The 18,064-nt window shown below is 42.1% G+C and overlaps 1 protein-coding gene across 4 annotated transcripts in view; it reads left to right on the top strand.

The window, feature by feature from the left end:
* Positions 1 to 12,754: 12,754 nt before the first annotated feature.
* TANC1 (tetratricopeptide repeat, ankyrin repeat and coiled-coil containing 1) overlaps positions 12,755 to 18,064 on the top strand; it is a 235,869-nt gene continuing 230,559 nt past the window's right edge. For all 4 annotated transcript variants that reach the window (XM_081242562.1, XM_081242563.1, XM_081242564.1 and 1 more), the window contains exon 1: positions 12,755 to 12,896. The gene's annotated coding sequence lies outside the window, so the exon portion shown is untranslated. The remainder of the gene's footprint in view (positions 12,897 to 18,064) is intronic.

Here is an 18,064-nt window from a genome sequence, read left to right as displayed (position 1 = left end):
TCTTTATTCATTGCTTTAGTTAACTTTAGCAGTTCCTAGCCTGTAGTAAAATACGTGAAGTATAGCAACAAGAAGAAAGGCTCAGCTCAGGGCAGGAGACCAGAGGCACTGGGAGAGAGCCAGTCTTCTCAGGTTGTAAAATAAAAGCTCTAGACCAATTGGACACTGGCCTCGGGCCATGGCAGTGACTCATGCCAGAGTTGTAAAAAGTGCTATGGTGGGAATGGTTAGCCAGGTTGTATTTTGTGTGTGTGTGTGTGTGTGTGTGTGTGTGTGTGTGTTGTTGGTTTTTTTCTTCAAAGCAGCTTAACATGAAACACATAATTTTCATTTGGTTTGGAATCTAAATATACAATTAAACACTCGCTGACTTTTCTTTTTTAATTAAGAACTTAAGCAACTTTATAGAAGAAAAGAAGCCTAAGAAACATTAAGCTTTGGGCTTCCCTGGTGGCGCAGTGGTTGAGAGTCCGCCTGCCGATGCAGGGGACACGGGCTCGTGCCCCGGTCCGGGAAGATCCCACATGCCGCGGAGCGGCTGGGCCCGTGAGCCATGGCCGCTGAGCCTGCGCGTCCGGAGCCTGTGCTCCGCAACGGAAGAGCCCACAACAGTGAGAGGCCCGCATACCGCAAAAAAAAAAAAAAAAAAAGAAAGAAACATTAAGCTTTAAACTAGTTACATTACTTTATCTCCCCTGATCTTTGTTTATAGGCTTTTGTACATTTTTACACAATTGTAATTATTATAGTACACATACAGTTCTAAAAGTTCTACTTTTTTCCCTTAAATTCATTTCATGTGAACATTTTCATACTTATTTGAAATACATGGGTTCTTTTTTTTTTAAGCTTTAGAGTATTTTATTACATCCATTTACCACAGTTTGCTTAATCATCTCCCTACTGTTGAGTATATGGGCTGTTTTCGTGGTTTTGCTGTTATAAATGATGCCACTTTCAACATCTTGGTACAAATTTTTAATTTCTTTTTTGCCTTTAAGTTATTTCTTTCAGTTATGTTCCCCTAAGTGGCACTGTTTAGTCAATGAGTATGAAGAGTTTCTTATTTCTAGCTGTGTTCTGACTCACAGTGTTATCAGCAATGTAGAAGTACACTTGCTTTTCCAAATCACTGGATCTGCTGACTATTTACCTGCTGTCTCTGAGCTCTACATCAGCCCTCCTATAATCTGCTTTGAAATGTTGGGGCTAAGAGCCTGGAAACTGCATTTTCCAGGCTTCATTTCTAGCTGGCTTCCTATTAAGTTCTGCCAATAGACGGTGCCAGCAGAGAATTAGAAGGCATTAGAGGAAAAGAGGGGAGAAGTCATAAGTCTCTTTCTTTCTGTTTCTGGCAGTATCTCTAGAAGTGACTTCATCTCTGGCTGCCCTGTCCCTGGTGTTCCCAGCATCCCGTTTAGTGCTCCCAGTGACACAGTAAGAAGTGCAGTCCTGTGCTATTATAGTGCAGCCCCCTCCTCTTCGTTTTCCCACTTGCTTTCTCTCTTTCTGTCCTACTAATCTCAGGGTTACCTACCTCTCCCTTTTTGACATTTCAGCTCTCCCAGCAATGTCGTTTCCTATATGAAATGCTCTCTCTTTGAAATACCTAGCTTGGTTTCTATTTTCCTGACTAGACCCTGACTTATAAGCTGAGTTTTATAATTCAAATATATATTTTATTAAGGTAGTGTGTGTATGATGGCTCCCCAAAGCCTTAAAAAATATTTATTTATTTATTTGGCTGCTCTGGGTCTTAGTTGCGGCACGCAGCATCTTCGTTGCAATATGCGGGATGTTTAGTTGCGGGATGCGGGATCTTTAGCTGTAGCATGCAGGATCTAGTTCCCTGACCAGGGATTGAACCCAGGGCCCCCACATTGAGAGTGCGGAGTCTTAACTGCTGGACCACCAGGGAAGTCCCCTTTTTTGCATTTAAAAAAATTACTAATGGAAATGGATTTCACCCATTTGTCATTAACCTAATTGCTCTGCATGTCTTTAACTACAATGATACAAATTTCTAGATGACTACATATATGTGCATTCATTTAATACAATAAATTACTTGTATTAAGCAGAAAAAATAAAAATAAGCATTTCATTAGCAAATATAATTGATTTGAAAATTTAAATCTAGTCTTAGGATCTTTATACAATTTGGTTAGCTTATTTTTCTGTTTTAACAAATATTGTAGTAGGTTGAGGGGCGGCCCTCCAAAATGATATGTCCAGGTCCAAATGCCTGGAACTTGTGAATGTCACCTTATTGGGAAAAAGGGTCTCTGTGGATATGATTAAATTAAGGATATTGGGATTAGATCATCCTGGATTATCTAGGTAGGGGCCCTAAATCCAATGACAAGAGTTCCTATGAAAGAAAGGCTGAGAGAGATTTGAGACAGAAGAGGAGAAGACCCAGACACAGAGGAGAAGGCCATGCAGAGGTGAGGGCAGAGGCTGAAGTTATGCAGCCACAGCCAAGAAATGCTTGGGGCCATCAAAAGCTGGAAGAGGTAAGTAAGCATTCTTTCCCAGAGCTTTTGGAGGGAACAGAGAGCACTGTCCTGCTGACACCTTGACTTTAAACTTCTGGCCTCCAGAACTGTGAGAAAATAAATTTCTGTTGTTTGAAGCCCCCAGGTTTGTGGTAATTCGTGGCAGCAGCCACAGGACACTAATGCAAATATTATACAATTTCAGTATTTATTGTTAACTATCTTTATTCCATTTGTAGTATTCAAAGAATTTATACATTAAAAGGGAAAAAGGTTGCATAAATTTTGCCATTAGATAATTGGGTTTCAGATGCTTCTTTACTTGTATCCATCCCTTATTTAGTATTTGTTCCCACCTTTTTTAGGTGAGATTTATTTCAAGTTGTTCTTGTTCTTTTCTTTTCTGTTCCATTTTGCTGATGACTCTCATAAACCTTATAATTAGGCCTCTGTGTCATTTGTGTTTAAGGAAAAAAGAAACCTATTAGCTTCTTTTTGAGCCAAGACTCTTACAATTAAGTTATCTTTGCCTATGTTTTTTCTTTCCAATACTTCTGTTTTCATTTTCAATCCATCTATTATCCTTTTCTCTTCCCTTTGTTTTTTTTTCTTGTTATATCTGTGATTCCCAACTTTTTTTTTTTAAATTGTGGTTAAAAAAAACCATATAACTTGTTTTTTAATCACCAAAGCTCCCCTTGATTATTTCCCCCCATATAGTTCATAATCTGGAGGATTTTTGCCTATAATCCATATTTGCCAGTTGTGGTAGATATTTGTTTGTTTGCTTCTCCCTAGTCTGATATTCTTTGGGGAACTTACCCTTTCCTGGCATTGCCTACATGCTTTGAGGCGAACTAACCACCTCCTCTTCTAACACCAGAGATATCACACCAGAGATCGGCCACGACAGACTCAGGCCAATCTGTACATCCCTGTCCCTGTCCACTGTCACTGATTTAGAAGTGGACACTAGACCTCAGACGGTCCAATAAAGGTGACTTTCAGGACTCTTGCTTATAATGTTGGAACAAGAATGTGCATTCTCTCCTACTAGATGCAAACAGGGAAACACAGCTAGTTGCAGTTGGCAGCCACGTTCCACTGCCAAGGGGAATTGGCTTTAAGATGAAGGATGGAGGTCACATGGTACATAGCTGAGCAGAGGGTGGAAAGAAAATCAATCTCTGATGACCTTGTTGAGTTGCCGGATCATCCAGTTCTGAAGCTTACTCTACCTGTGGCCTTGCCACTTAAGTGAGCCAAAAACACACTATTATTGGTTAAGCCCTTTTAAGCTTAATTTTCTCTGATGGCCTTAACTGGTATATCAAGAATAATTAGTCACTTTTATTAAGACATGTAAAATTTGAATTTTTGATCAATAACCATAATACCTGTTACTATTTATTGAACATCTACTCTGTGCCATTACATTGAAAAGTGAATACAATCATTGTCATTAAAGTATAATTTGTATGTCAGCTGCAGAGGGAGGGAGAAGGGCACAGAAGGACACACAGAAGCAACACGTGACTGTAAACAACCTTCAGTTTAGTAATAGGCATTCTATCATTTTATAATGTCCTTAAGGCTCTCCGTTGAAGGGAACTTCTCAGGGCAGTGGGGCGGGGTGGTTAGTCATACACATTGATTTGCACCTTTTGCTATCTTGCAGTTTCCTCTTACCTCCTCTCCTCAGAAGCAAACACAGATTCCTCTCCTTGTCACACTCAGAGCTGTCTAGCCCTTGTCTGTAATGCCTTGCCTCTCAACTTACACTGAGGTCCAAAGTTCTTACCTCCTGACCCAATAAATGTTTTCCCAGTAAATACCTTCTAAAGGTGAATTCTGATGCCAGTTATTAAGAAAACAGTTTCACCTTGGGTTACAAAGAGGTTAAATCACTTTGCCAAGAAGGGGGAACTGGGTTGTGAATGCAGGTCTGCCTGTCTCTGAAGCCCAAGGCCTTTTTATTACACCATGGCCACTCTCAACAAGAGCAATAAAGGTTGCTGTGTGACTTCTGAGTCTGGGTTAGAAAAGGCCACACACCTTCCACAGATGCTCTTGGGAACTTGTGCTGCGAGCCCTCAGCTACCATGTAAGAGGTCTGGCTATGATGGGGCCACCATGTGGAGAAACCACGTGGAGACAGATAGAGAGATGCCTAAGGAGCCCCAGCTCTTCTGGGTCTTCTTAGTCCAGTCTCCAGACCCCACCAGAGCCACATTCTGACTGCAACCTGAGTGAGAACTGCCTAGCTGAGCCCAGGCAAACCCTAGATCGCTATTATACAAAGACACTGAGTTTGGGATGGTTTAGTACACAGCAATAGATAACTGGGAAAAAATGCACAACTTATATTCATTCAATCATGCAACATATTCCTTGTCCTTATGGAGCTCACATTCTAGTTGGGAAAAGCTGTCAGATTCACTATGACCAGACTTTAAACAACTCTGCCATTTGGTCATCAGCATTATTTATTGTACAGATCACTCTTCTCAAGGGCCTCTGGATGGTATGTTTTAATCAACATGTTGAGACTGTCTTTGCTTTTTTTTTTTTTTTTTGCAGTACATGGGCCTCTCACTGTTGTGGCCTCTCCCGTTGCGGAGCACAGGCTCCGGACGCACAGGCTCAGCGGCCATGGCCCACGGGCCCAGCCGCTCCGCGGCACGTGGGATCCTCCCAGACCAGGGCATGAACCCGCGTCCCCTGCATCGGCAGGCGGACTCTCAGCCACTGCGCCACCAGGGAAGCCCCTGTCTTTGCTTTTGATACGTTTGTCATTCTGAGTGATGATGCACAGGACCTTTTGTTTAATGACAGTTTTTTTCTATTATTATTTTGGTTTTCATCTTCCTGAGGTTTTTTTTTTTTTGCCATCTGGTTTTTTTAAATTAAACTTTTTGTCTTGGGATCACTTTTTCCAACACATGCAATTGTAAGAACTAATATAGAGCTTTCCTGTCCCCTTTACCCAGTTTATCCCAAATAGTAATATCTTGCAAAACTATAGAACAGTACCACAAGGATATTGACATCGACATGGTCAAGAAACAGCAACATTTCCATCACTCCAAGGATCTCTTCTGTTGTCCTTTTATAGCCACTCTGCCCTCCCTCCACCTTGCACCAACACTGACTCCTGGCAACCAATAATCTGTCCTCCATTTCTATAATTTTGTCATTTCAAGAATGTTATATAAATGGATCATACAGTATGTAACCTTTTAGAACTGGCTTTTTTTCATTCAGCATAATCCCCTAGAGATTCATCCAAGTTGTGTGCACCAATAGTTCATTCCATTTTATTGCTGAGTAAGTATTCCATGGCATGGATGAACCAGTTTGTTTGGCCATCTGTCTGTTGCCGGATGTCTGGGTTGTTTCTACTTTTTGGCTATTACAAATAAAGTTGCTGTGAACATTTGTGTATAGGTTTTCGTGTGAACACAAGTCTTCATTTCACTGGGATAAATGTCCAGGAGTGTAATTGCTGGGTCACATAGTAGTTGCATATTTAGGTTTTTTTTCTTTTCTTTTTAAAATAACTGCTCAATCGTTTCCCAAAGTGGCTGTATTATTTTATATTTCCACCAGCAATGTATGAGTGATCCAGTTTCTCCAAATGCCACCTGATTTTGAATAAGTTAAATATAGCTTCCCAGATAAATATTAGGACAGTTTTTTGTTTTTTTTTTTAATGCAAGTACCAACTCTTTGTTAACAAAATTTAGGCCTCTAACATTCTGGTTGGCTCTTGGGGATAGAGTGAGGGTGTGGAGAATTAGAAAGAGGATGAAGAGCCTAAGAGGACATCATCTAATTTTAAACCCCAGTGGTTGCTATCTTCTTTTGGGTTCCTGATGTCTTGTTTTAACCTGTTTCTATTGTAATTGTATCAGTAATCTCTTTCCCTTCAGGTGGTCTTTTCAAAGGTACAGAAAACCTTGAAGAGTGAGAGGCAATAGATTAGCTGTGAAAGCTAGAAGAGCTTTGAATTCACCGAAAGGTAACAGGGCTTTAGCTACAGCTCACTAGGTAGTCAAATCAATCTTTACTAAGTAGCTGGTTTTTAGAACAAATGCTCTAGGTAAGGGGTGACTTCTCTAATGAAGCCCAGTGATAATTACATCATGCCCTATTTTCTCTTAGGCAGACATAATTCCCGTTAAAGCTATTGAAACATTTAGACATGACACACACAAAAGATCTAGAGTGCAAAAGTATAGATTTAAACATTTCTGCCCCAACTTTAAAGATTTTTAATAGACTGTTTTAGATAGAACTTCTAATTATTGTATTAAATCCAAAGACTAATTTAAAAGATAGTTTTCTAAATGGAGGAATCTTGCTGTATGAACATTTTGGCTTGGAAGTTGTCTCTGTCTATCCTACATTGCCCTTTAGTAGAGAAACCTCTCTCTGTTCTAGGAAATTGATTATCATCATCATCAATAGAATCAATATTTCTCATCCATTTCTGGGTTAGGATTTTTGATCATCAAAGGGGAAACAGCAAACTGATTTTCAAACAAAACTGAACTTTCTGGTTAGGCTAGACTCTCCATATTTATGCCTCCTGTTCACTGCCCTTTAAACCTAATCTTGTGGTAGGTGCTAGTGTCTGATTTATATTTCTTCAAATAAATATGCAACTGCAAAGGAGTTTTGACTAATGCTTGGTGTTACAAAAAATGTTTATATGGGTTCAAGCTCATAATCTCCTTAGTGTATCAGTACTATTTCACAGAATTGAAAGAATGATTATTAGTTATTAATAATGTAAATAAGATGGCAGTGGCACTTGGAAAGAATCTCAGCAAGAATTTTTAAAGAAGAAAGATTTCCTTTTAATCAGTGTATTGTGTAGTTAAGAATTTCCATATGTTGATTTGCATAAAGTGAGGTCCACCTGTATTGTATATATACTACAATTTTTCTTCCTTATCACTAACACAGAAGAATAATGAAAATGGCCCCTGACTACTACTGTTTGAGAAAAGAATTGCCAATTTACCCCCAGATGAGCCTCTGAGGGCTTGATTGGAGTTATTATCTACTTCTGAATCATCGTTAAGGCACTCTTCCTCTCACATTTGGCAAACGAGGGCCTTCTGGGCTGCCCTGATCAAGTCTCTAGGTTGTTATTCCAATCAAAGTGGTCCCAGGTAATGCGGAGGGAAAACATAGCTTATTGTTTATTAAATAAAAATTAGCTTTTGTAGAACATTTTCTAATTTATTAAGTGCTTTTCACCTTATTTCATTTAATCTTCCCACGAAATCTGTGAGGCAGAGATTCCATGCTACCCTCCTTATTTCATAGTTGAGGGATCGGAGGCTCAAAAAAACTGAGTGAATTGCCAGGAATCACAAACAATAACTGCCAAAGTCAGAACTGGAGTCTAGATATTATGACTGTAATGTCCAGAATTTCATATAACTTGCTGAGAAGAAGGAAGGCACCCCTCACAAGGTGGGGAATAGTAAAATGCATTTGTTATACTCAAACTTAACAGCACATTTCTCCTTTCTTTTTAAGCCATCTTAACCAGACTCAGCAACATTTATTGGAAAGATTATCACCTGATTGCATTACCTTACCCTTCCTGAACACGGGAAATTTCTATTTCCCTCAACAGACCATTTCACCATCAGAATATTGGGCTAAATTTATATTTAAAATGTTAGTCAGAGGCATGCCATCTTAAACCAGATTCTCCCAGGATTTTAGTTACTCCTATATTCCAATAAGGAAATGTGAACCCCTGAATCTATCTCCCTACTTTCTTCCCTCAGTGGATTCCTTATCAGTTTAAATAATTCATGGCCTAGACACTATTGGATGAGCTTCTACAATATTGGCAGGCCATGTGCTAGACCTGCAGAGGGGTTTGTATGTCCAGTTAGACAACTCTTTTAATTTAACTGCCTGAATAACTGTGTACAATTATGGCTTTTGATATCCCTGGATGGATGTCTGCCATTAGCCCACATCTGACCATGCGTTGGTATATGTGTGTGACCATGGATTGTCACACACACAGGAACTGTGTAAGGGTATGTAATTTCTTTGTTTTTCCCAACTGATTTCTAAATATAACCCAACTTATTTCATTATTCCCCAGGTTTTAAAAAATTAGTTTCCTCTCCAAAACGTTAAAAGGGAAAGGAGGAATGAATGGATCAAAGCAGAATGAATTCTGTAAACATTAAAAAGCACTCCAAAGTAGGCAAAAAGTGTTTGTGGGCTGAATTATTTTGAGTCTGGATTGCCTACCTTGCCTTAATTTTTTTTAAGTCCTGTCTCAGTTTTTGCATTTAATTACTATACTGTTTTATTTTTTAATTTTTTTAAACATCTTTATTGGAGTATAATTGCTTTACAATGTTGTGTTAGTTTCTGCTTTATAACAAAGTGAATCAGCTATACATATATATATATATATATATATATATATATATATATATATATATATATATATATATCTCCCCATATCTCGTCCCTCTTGTGTCTCCCTCCCACCCTCCCTATCCCACCCCTCTGGGTGGTCACAAAGCACTGAGCTGATATCCCTGTGCAATGCGGCTGCTTCCCACTAGCTATCTATTTTACATTTGGTGGTGTATATATGTCCATGCCACTCTCTCACTTCGTCCCAACTTACCCTTCCTCCTCCCCGTGTCCTCAAGTCCATTCTCTATGTCTGCATCTTTATTCCTGTCCTGCTCCTAGGATCTTCAGAACCATTTATTTTTTCTTTAGATTCCATATATATGTGTTAGCATACGGTATTTGTTTTTCTCTTTCTGACTTATTTCACTCTGTATGACAGACTCTAGGTCCATCCACCTCACTACAAATAACTCAACTTCGTTTCTTTTTATGGCTGAGTCATATTCCATTGTATATATGTGCCACATCTTCTTTATCCATTCATGGACACTTAGGTTGCTTCCATGTCCTGGCTATTGTAAATACAGCTGCAGTGAATATTGTGGCACATGACTCTTTCTGAATTATGGTTTTCTCAGGGTATATGCCCAGTAGTGGGATTGCTGGGTTGTATGGTAATTCTATTTTTAGTTTCTTAAGGAACCTCCATACTGTTCTCCATAGTGGCTGTATCAATTTATATTTCCACCAACAGTGCAGGAGGGTTCCCTTTTCTCCACACCCTCTCCAGCATTTGTCGTTTGTAGATTTTCTGATGATGCCCATTCTAACAGGTGTGAGGTGATACCTCATTGTAGTTTTGATTTGCATTTCTCCAATGACTAGTGATGTTGAGCATTCTTTCATGTGTTTGTTGGCAGTCTGTACTATACTGTTTTAAACATTTCACTTCTCACTATGTCTTCTATACTACACATACCATAATAAACACTGGCTATGATCCTAACTTAGTCTTGCTTTAAAATAGAAGTACTTAAGAATCTGAGCAAGGGAAAATAGCATACTAACACTCACAAGGCACATTCTTTTCTCACGCCTTCCTCAGCCTATTGCCCTGGGTAATAAATTGTAGGGTAAAATAACCAGTTTATTTGCTGTTTTCTTTCACTCTGCTGAGAAAAGCTATGCTCCTGGCAAACTGACAGAAAATTTAAAAATAGAATCCAGTATATTGTATGTATGCTTGGTGAACGTGTTCAACATATAACATTCATGTGATTTATATTTCTTTTAATTTTTTTTGACTGGAATTAACAGAAATGTAATGAGTGAGCTTTTTAAACTGGATAGGGTAAGCAGAAATACTGTAAGAAAAGCAAGAGGTGATTCTTGCCCTCCCCTCCCCCTAAAACTCAAGCCCTCACCTAACAACTAACCAAAAACATCTTTTATTTCTTTAAGGGAAAAAGCAGATTTTTAAAAAGCATTAAAATTCATTTTTTGAACCTGTGTTCCACTAATACTACACTTATTTAGTTGCTTACAAAATGTTCATAAATTTTTCTTGCAGACTTGCTCTTAATGGATCTCCCTTTTTTTTTCTCACCCATGAATTTTTATTACTGTGTTTTTGGCCTTGTTTTCTATAAAATGTACCCTTTTCACTCACAGCTTAAGACAGCTTTGATGTTCTTAGTATGACATACTGTATGTAATGTTAACTGTTTAAAGGTGGAGATCAGATTGTGCATAATAACATAGTTAATTATAACTACCTAATAACATAAGTAGTTTGGATTATGTAAACACTACAGGAAGAAGGGGAGACAGGGCCCTTCTGTGTACAAATTTCAGATTGCTAGCTGTATGCCTGTTTAGAATGTTAAACACTCCTAACTAGGCAGTGATGAAGTTACTTCTTTAATGACTGTGACTTCTGAAGCTATAAAGACAAAAAATTTTCAACTAGAAATAATTTAAAGATGATGCCAGTAATTAGCATATTTACTTTATGTGATTTTCTACTGGCTACTTAGGGAGCTTTGAGGATAGAGGGAAAATATTAATTTCTTTGTCTTCAAAGCCCAATTTAACAGAGCAATTTCATCAAAAACTTGGAGAATATAGCTTAGAAGAGCCAAAGGCAGAAGAACGTGATACAAATTGTAAATTTCATCCATTTATACATTTTACCTATTATAACGAAGTCGAAGTCGGAGGCAGGGAACTGTACCAGTCTATTTCCCTAGGATTGTTTCTTTTATATCTTAATATTTAAGATTAGTTAGACTAGCGTGGAGTTTTTTTTCTTTAATTTGTGTCATCCTTTTATTACTGAGGTTGCTGTCCTGCTTTTTCATCTGTTGTTGAAAGACTGGTAACTTCTGTGCATTTCAAGAGAAATTAAAACATATTACCGTATTTTTCAGCAATGGGATATTTCAGAGTGAAGAAATAAGTCAACCGCTCTTCTGATTTAGTCAGTTTATATTTTATTTTAAATATTCATATCCTGCTTTGTTTCAGGAAGACTTCAAGCCTGCTGATATGTTTACTGTTCAAATATCAGCACAGTAATAATCAGGCCTTTGAAACTGTGGGTGAAAAATCCAGCAAATTTCAGTCATCTTTTATATATGTAAAGAGATTGTGTGGCATTTTACTTCCTGTCCCTTTTCACGGGACTTTAAATATGGACGCTCCTCTCATCGGGTATCTTTATATTGGGAAGCTCTGCATGAGGTTGAAGTTTTTATGTGGGGACTTGTTTAAAACACAGTTGTCTTTAAAGGCGGATTTGTCACAGCAAGGTTAGGGGTTGCCAGTAAATCCATTTATAGCAACTTCTGTATTCCTTGCTCTAGACACACCATTGGGGTGACCCGTGCATGATTCCCGCAGGCCACACAAGACAGCAACAGTCCTAGTTGATCCCTCCGTGAACAAGGCTGGTCTAAAAGGCTTCGGGTGTGGAGTAGGCTGCGCCCCCCAGCCTGAATTGCCTGCCTGGGAACCCAGGATTCCCGAATCCATAGGCCCTACCCCGGCTTTTGCTCAGCTGGGGGATAACAAAACATTTTGGGAACTCGGGAAGTTAATTTACTGCTACCGACCGAAACAATAATAGCATCTTTGTGTTTCTCCTACCTCCATACCTCCCTCCTCCCGCCGATACAAGCATGACGTTTGCCCTCCAAGGATGTAGCACAGACAACACAGGGCCAGCCCCGAGCGGCTGGAGGAGGCTGCTGGGACCCGGCCCCGGGGACGCTCAAGGCAATCACTGGTCCCCAAACCTCCCTAATTCGCGTTCGGGAAAGAAAAAGACACAGCAGGCGAGGTGCCCTTTACACCTTACATCTGCTTTAGCTCATTCTTGCCCCAGAAAGTGAGTGAGTGTGTGTGTAGTTAAGTGAGGCAGAGAAAATTCAAGAAAGCCACACAAGTCACCCTAAAGCATCCACCAAAACTTCATCTTGGTTAATTGCTCCCATATGTCCTCCTCGGCTGTTTTCAAAATGCAGCAAGGAGGGGAGGCCAGGCCACTTCACTGATTTTCTTAGAGGTTGAAAAAAAGATGGACTATCGCCCATCTTGGGTCCAATCCTGCAGGGACCCAAGCGCAGCCTCGGGGGACTAGCCCCCAGGGGGGAAGCTGGGAACCCCGCAGAAAGTTTCCAGTTGGTCTCGGGAGCCGCCGCAAGCCTGGGCGGGGAGGGGCGCGGGAGGCGCGGCCCGGGCGGGCGCGCGAGAGGAAGGTGCCTTCGGGAACACGCGCAAGGGCGGGGATTCGCGCTGCCAATGAGGCCCCGGTGTGGGCCGTGCGAGGCGGGGGGACGGGCCGGAGCGCAGCCTGAGCTGTGGCAGCTGCGGGAGCAGCGGCCGCCTTGGGAGCTGGCGGAGAGGCAGCCGCGGAGCGCAGAGCTGGCCGCGCCCGGAGGCCCGGCCCTAGCGGTGGGGAACCGCACCGAGGAGCTGGAAACTTTCCCGGTAGGTAACTCCCGCCGCCCTGGCGCCGCCGCCGGCCTCCGCGCGTCCCGGGCAGCGACAGCTGCTGCGGTGCAGAGGGGAGCAGGGGTCTCGGGAGGAGGAGAGGGTGATGGGAGAGTGGAAAGGCATGTGGGAAAGTTTCTGGAGCCTCCCTGCCCCCCCTTCGCTGGGCACACCCGGGAGCTTTCCGGGGATAGGCACGAACTTGTTGGGCACCTCGGGCCTCGGTCCTGGCGGCTCTGGAGAATCGGTGCCTTCCCTTCGCCTCAGCTCCGCGCCGGACCGAGCCGGCCCCGGGCGGAGCTGGGGTTCGGGGGCGCCGGGAACGCGCGACGGCACGCTCGAGTTTCTGGACCACCTCCGCCCGGCGCGTCTCCGCGCCCCCTTTCCCGCCTCCTCTGTTGCCTTCGGGCTTGGCAAGGGCCTGGGCTGCGCCTGGTACCTGGGGGTGGGGGGAGGCGAGGAAGAAGCGCACCTGGCACCGCGGGGTCCAGGGCGCCCCCGGAGGGTAGGTGAGCGTGGGGCGCGAAGTTGACGGGTTAACTTAAGCCTCGGAGGGAGTCATATTGCCCCACTCTGGGCTGAAAGTATTGCTTCGCTTCCAAGAACGCTGCAATGAGTATATCTACGTTCTTTTTTGGGGGGGGGTGGGGGGGTGAGCTACGATTAGACCTTGAGGGAGAGTGAGAATTGTTTCAAGATTGTGTATCCCCCCCGTTCTTGGAGACTGAAGAGTGCTCACTTCTTTGGGGGGACTTATGTCAGGGCGCACGTTCTTCCTGCCGGACTTTGGGGTGCGGGCGCTCAGCGCTGTGGGTGTGACGGTCTCCCCGCTTTGGCGCGGCAGCTTTCCGGAACGGCTGGCGAGGAAGGAAGCCCCAAGGCATTGTGTGCCGAGTTTGCAGACAGAAATGTCTCTGGACCGGCGTTTTCAAAACTTACTTCACTTATTGTGTAAGGCTCCGGGAGGAAATGTGGCGGTGGCCAGGTAGAAATACGGCGCCGCGGCCAGGGCTTCGGAGGACGCCGGGCTCGGCGACAGTCTACCCCTCCCAACCCCCTCCAGCCCACTGTTGGCAGCCCCAGATCCTCGTGTATTGAGGGATGGGACTCGTCTCGGTAGCGCTGTTCCCTGCTTGAGTCAACTCCGGGAGGTTAGGAGGGCACCTTCATCTTGAACTTGACCCTGGGAGCATCGCCGTCTGGGCGGGTTACAAGGTAAAAGGAAGCTGAATTTTCCCGTGGGATGGGCCTCGAACTCTGGCATGGAAAGGAAGTGACTGGTTAAAAATCTTTGAGGAATGGCCTTAGGACTGCTGAGGTCGTTAACTCCAAATGCCACACCATCAGACTGCAGAAGTTAATGTGTTTGGAGGGGGGTGGGGATAGGAGAGGAAAGGAGAAACCTGGTGAGTTGGTACAGAGAGTTGGTATTTCTGCGTAGTGGAAATGAAGGGAGTCTGCATCTCTGCTTTCACCAGATCCGCTACTCTCTCTCTCTCTCCCTTTTTTTTTTTTTTTTTTTTCTTTCCTTCCTGGGTCATCGTTATTCCAGCCAGCCTGGCACTCCTGGGATGGGGGAGGGGAAGGAGAAGAAAGCAGTTGGGAATCTTCTCTGGCCAGCTTGGAGGTATTTAGGATCTGCTACTAGGAAGATTCCAGGATTTTAACAGCTGCTTTTTGATTGCTGGGAATGAAAGAATTTATGAGCCACCGAGAGATGTTCATTATAGTGGTAGTCTGACTGTTTTACTCATCTAAGCTACTGAAGATCTCACAAGGGACCTTCCCTGGAGTATGCCAGTTTTTGCAAAATTTGTGTCAGCCAGAATGCTTGGTGGGTGTCAGTCAGAACTCATCGTAAATATATCCTGGCGGTATTAAGATGAAAAGTATGTGGGAATGAAGGAAATATGGTATCTGACATCCTTCAGGACTTCCTCTTAGGGTTGCTCCTGTTACCTGCCAAGTGAATTTGGTCCAGGCTTCCGGATTGTTGTGATTTGACAATAAGAGATGGGAAATAGTGTCATCGATTTTAATGGAGGCAGGAAAGTCCAGAAATAAATTTAAGGTCACTTTTCATGACCCTGTCTTTCAGCTGTGATACCACAAACTTAACTTTTACTGGGATTTGGGAGCCATGGTTTTCTTGCTTTTTTGGTTTAACCACCAGAATGTCTAAATTATCATAATTTATGTCCATCGTGGAACTAAAACATAACTAACTGATTCATAGTCAGCCTTTTTCTGCTTCCCATAACAGCCTGTAGAAAAGAACATTTCGTCTCTTTAACCACACACAATTTATTTGGTGCCATAGTGGGTTTTTGATAGTGGGTGATTGAGGGCACAAATCTAAAGACAATGGAATTTTCTCGATTAAATTGTTCATTTTTAGGCAACATCCCCCTCTGAATTGCTGATTAATTCTTTGTCTCCCGGGAACACTAAAATCAGTATCCCTGGGCTGCTAGAACTGTAATCCATATTATAATGATGCCTGCCAGCATAGCTGGAGGTTCCTGTTATGTCGATGTTTCCATTAGACATTTCTAACCCAATTGTAAAGTTTTTTTTCTGGGTTGGGTTACAAGTAGGCTGTGAGTCTCATAGTCAGAGAGATGGCTTTATTATTTTTTTTTTGTGGTACGCGGGCCTCTCACTGTTGTGGCCTCTCCCATTGCAGAGCACAGGCTCCAGACGCGCAGGCCCAGTGGCCATGGCTCATGGGCCCAGCCGCTCCACGGCATGTGGAATCTTCCTGGACCGGGGCACGAACCCGTGTTCCCTGAATCGGCAGGCGGACTCTCAACCACTGCGCCACCAGGGAAGCCCATGGCTTTATTTTTTATCTTTCTCATGAAAAGTTTGTTTAACTTGTAAGGTACAGGAGTAAAGTTTACAAAAGCAAAATAAAGCAGAAGAAATATATGTAGTGCTGGGGAGAAATCTGTTTTAGTTCCTAGGATAGCTTTGTTTTGAACCATCCTTTAAAATGCATATTTCAGTGGTGGAAAAACTAGAACCTCTTCCCAACCTCCCACCAGTTTACAAATGTTGTCTGTTTACTAGGGTCTTAAGACTTTCTGGGCCTTAGTTTTCTCATTGTTATCATCCCTGTAATGGGATTACCTTTCAGCCCTAAAGTTCTGTGACTATCCAATAGTTTGAGAAATGTAGGCATTCTGGAGCCAGTACTGTAATATTAGAATAGTACTTTGGGGTTTGTAAAGGGCTTTACTTACGTATTTTATCCTTAAACCCTCAGTTAAGTAAACTGAGGCGGGACAAATTAGATCAGTTTGCTTGATATCATCTATAAACGGTGGAGGTGAACTTGAACCTAGGTCTTCTGATTCTGCCTATTCCCACTCCCATATCTCTCTTTATTCATGGAGTCACAAGTAAATTGGCTAAAACTTGACAAACAGACTAATGTTAATATGTGGCATTTCATTTATGGGTTATTCGGGTTTCAGAACCCCAGGGTTAACATCTATGCTTTGATGTCAGAGATTAAAAACAGTTCAGTAATAAAACTTTCTTCCCAAGAGAGTTTCAGAAATTCACATACCTCAAAGTAATCATTTGTTTATTTTCAACTTCTTTTTTATTAAGTAGGCTTCAAGGTCTAGTGTGATTTATAATCCAGACTAGTAACCCAGACAGCATTCTTAAGGAAATCACTTCTCAAATCTGTACATCTTTTTAAAAATAAGTAGTGAACATATCATTTGCCTTTCTTCTTGGTATCTCTCAGCTGAATTACAAAGCCTGGATAAATGTCCCATTTTTCGTGACATCCTTCTTGGGCTCTTTCTACTGATGTCTGGGTAAGTCTGATTTTGCAGCACTTTCTGTGCTAAATAAATTCTTCCCTTATGCTATTGGCTTAACGGTAAAGAAGTAGTAGGCTGCAGGTGACCCATTTTCACTGTGACTCTAAATGTTTGTACTGCATCCTGCTTGCCTATTTAAGAGCGCTGAGTGCAACTTGACACTCATCTGGAAGCTGGTATGGATTTTCTTTAAAAGGTTCTAAAATAAAATTATGTGCTAAGCTATAGGCTCTTTTATGTCTGAGCAACCTGTTCATCTTCAGCTCTTTAAACTTATTCTCAGAAGACCATCTTTTTAAAATATTAAGCAATGGGGTTTAAACCTCAGGAAGAGGATGCATCAATGAGTTCTGATTGGCTGACTATAAAATAAAAAGGCTGCCATTTTCAGGTGTGCATGGAGAGACAGTGTTATGAAGCAGTATTTGCTAATGAAGTTGGGAGACTTGGTTATCAGTGTAACAGAAGGGGACAAGAGCAGCAAAGCAGAGGAATGGCTTCTGGTTTTTTATTATGAGGAGAATGGATTTTGAAGGTTAGGGGAGGACTTTTGATAAAGAAGGCTATCGGGAGACGTTATCTTGTGCAGTGTCGAAGGGGTTCTGGTTTGGGTTGGCTGTGTTACTGATGAGGGATGCCCTTCTAGGGTAGATGTTGTCTTTAGGGGCTCCTGCAGGTGTGTGTGATCAAGGAGAATATTCTGGAAAGAAGAGTCATATAGGTAGGAATGTCAAGGACAAGAAAAGTATTGCAGAGGGATGGCATAGTCCCTGAATTTTAGCACAGATTTTGCCACTACCATGAGGGAATTTATTAGTAAAAATCTTCCAGTCACAACTATATAGATGTGAACCCAGGATGTTCAGCCGTACAGCCCAGAACCACGGTGACTCACCACTCACCACCCTCTCTGCCACGCCCAGAACAAGGCTTATTACCTCTGTGAGTTGGGGTCGGAGTTGGGGAAGTCTCTAAGGAACACTTGGCTGTGACCTTTTCATGCATATATGCTCATGCAAAAATGGGATCTTCTATTACATGTGCTTTTGAAGAAATATGTACAAGATTCGACACACAAGGGTGCATGTAATGTATCTGCACAGTTTAGAGTACAGTATATACTTATGTGATGTGTTTTTTCTCCTGTCATATCAGTATATTCTTCTTTGGCACGGTTTTAATGGCTGTCTAGTAAATCCATTACATACATTACTATAATTTATTTTAACCAACCCATTTTGACATCTAGGTGTTTTGGAAAGAAATATCTCTCAGGCTATCAGAGCCCATTGGCTCAGATGTGATTTACTCATCATTAAATCACAG

The sequence above is a fragment of the Mesoplodon bidens genome, assembly GCF_964165515.1.
Source record: "Mesoplodon bidens genome assembly, chromosome: 8".
NCBI lineage: Eukaryota > Metazoa > Chordata > Mammalia > Artiodactyla > Ziphiidae > Mesoplodon > Mesoplodon bidens.
This window is presented reverse-complemented; position numbering and strand designations above follow the sequence as displayed.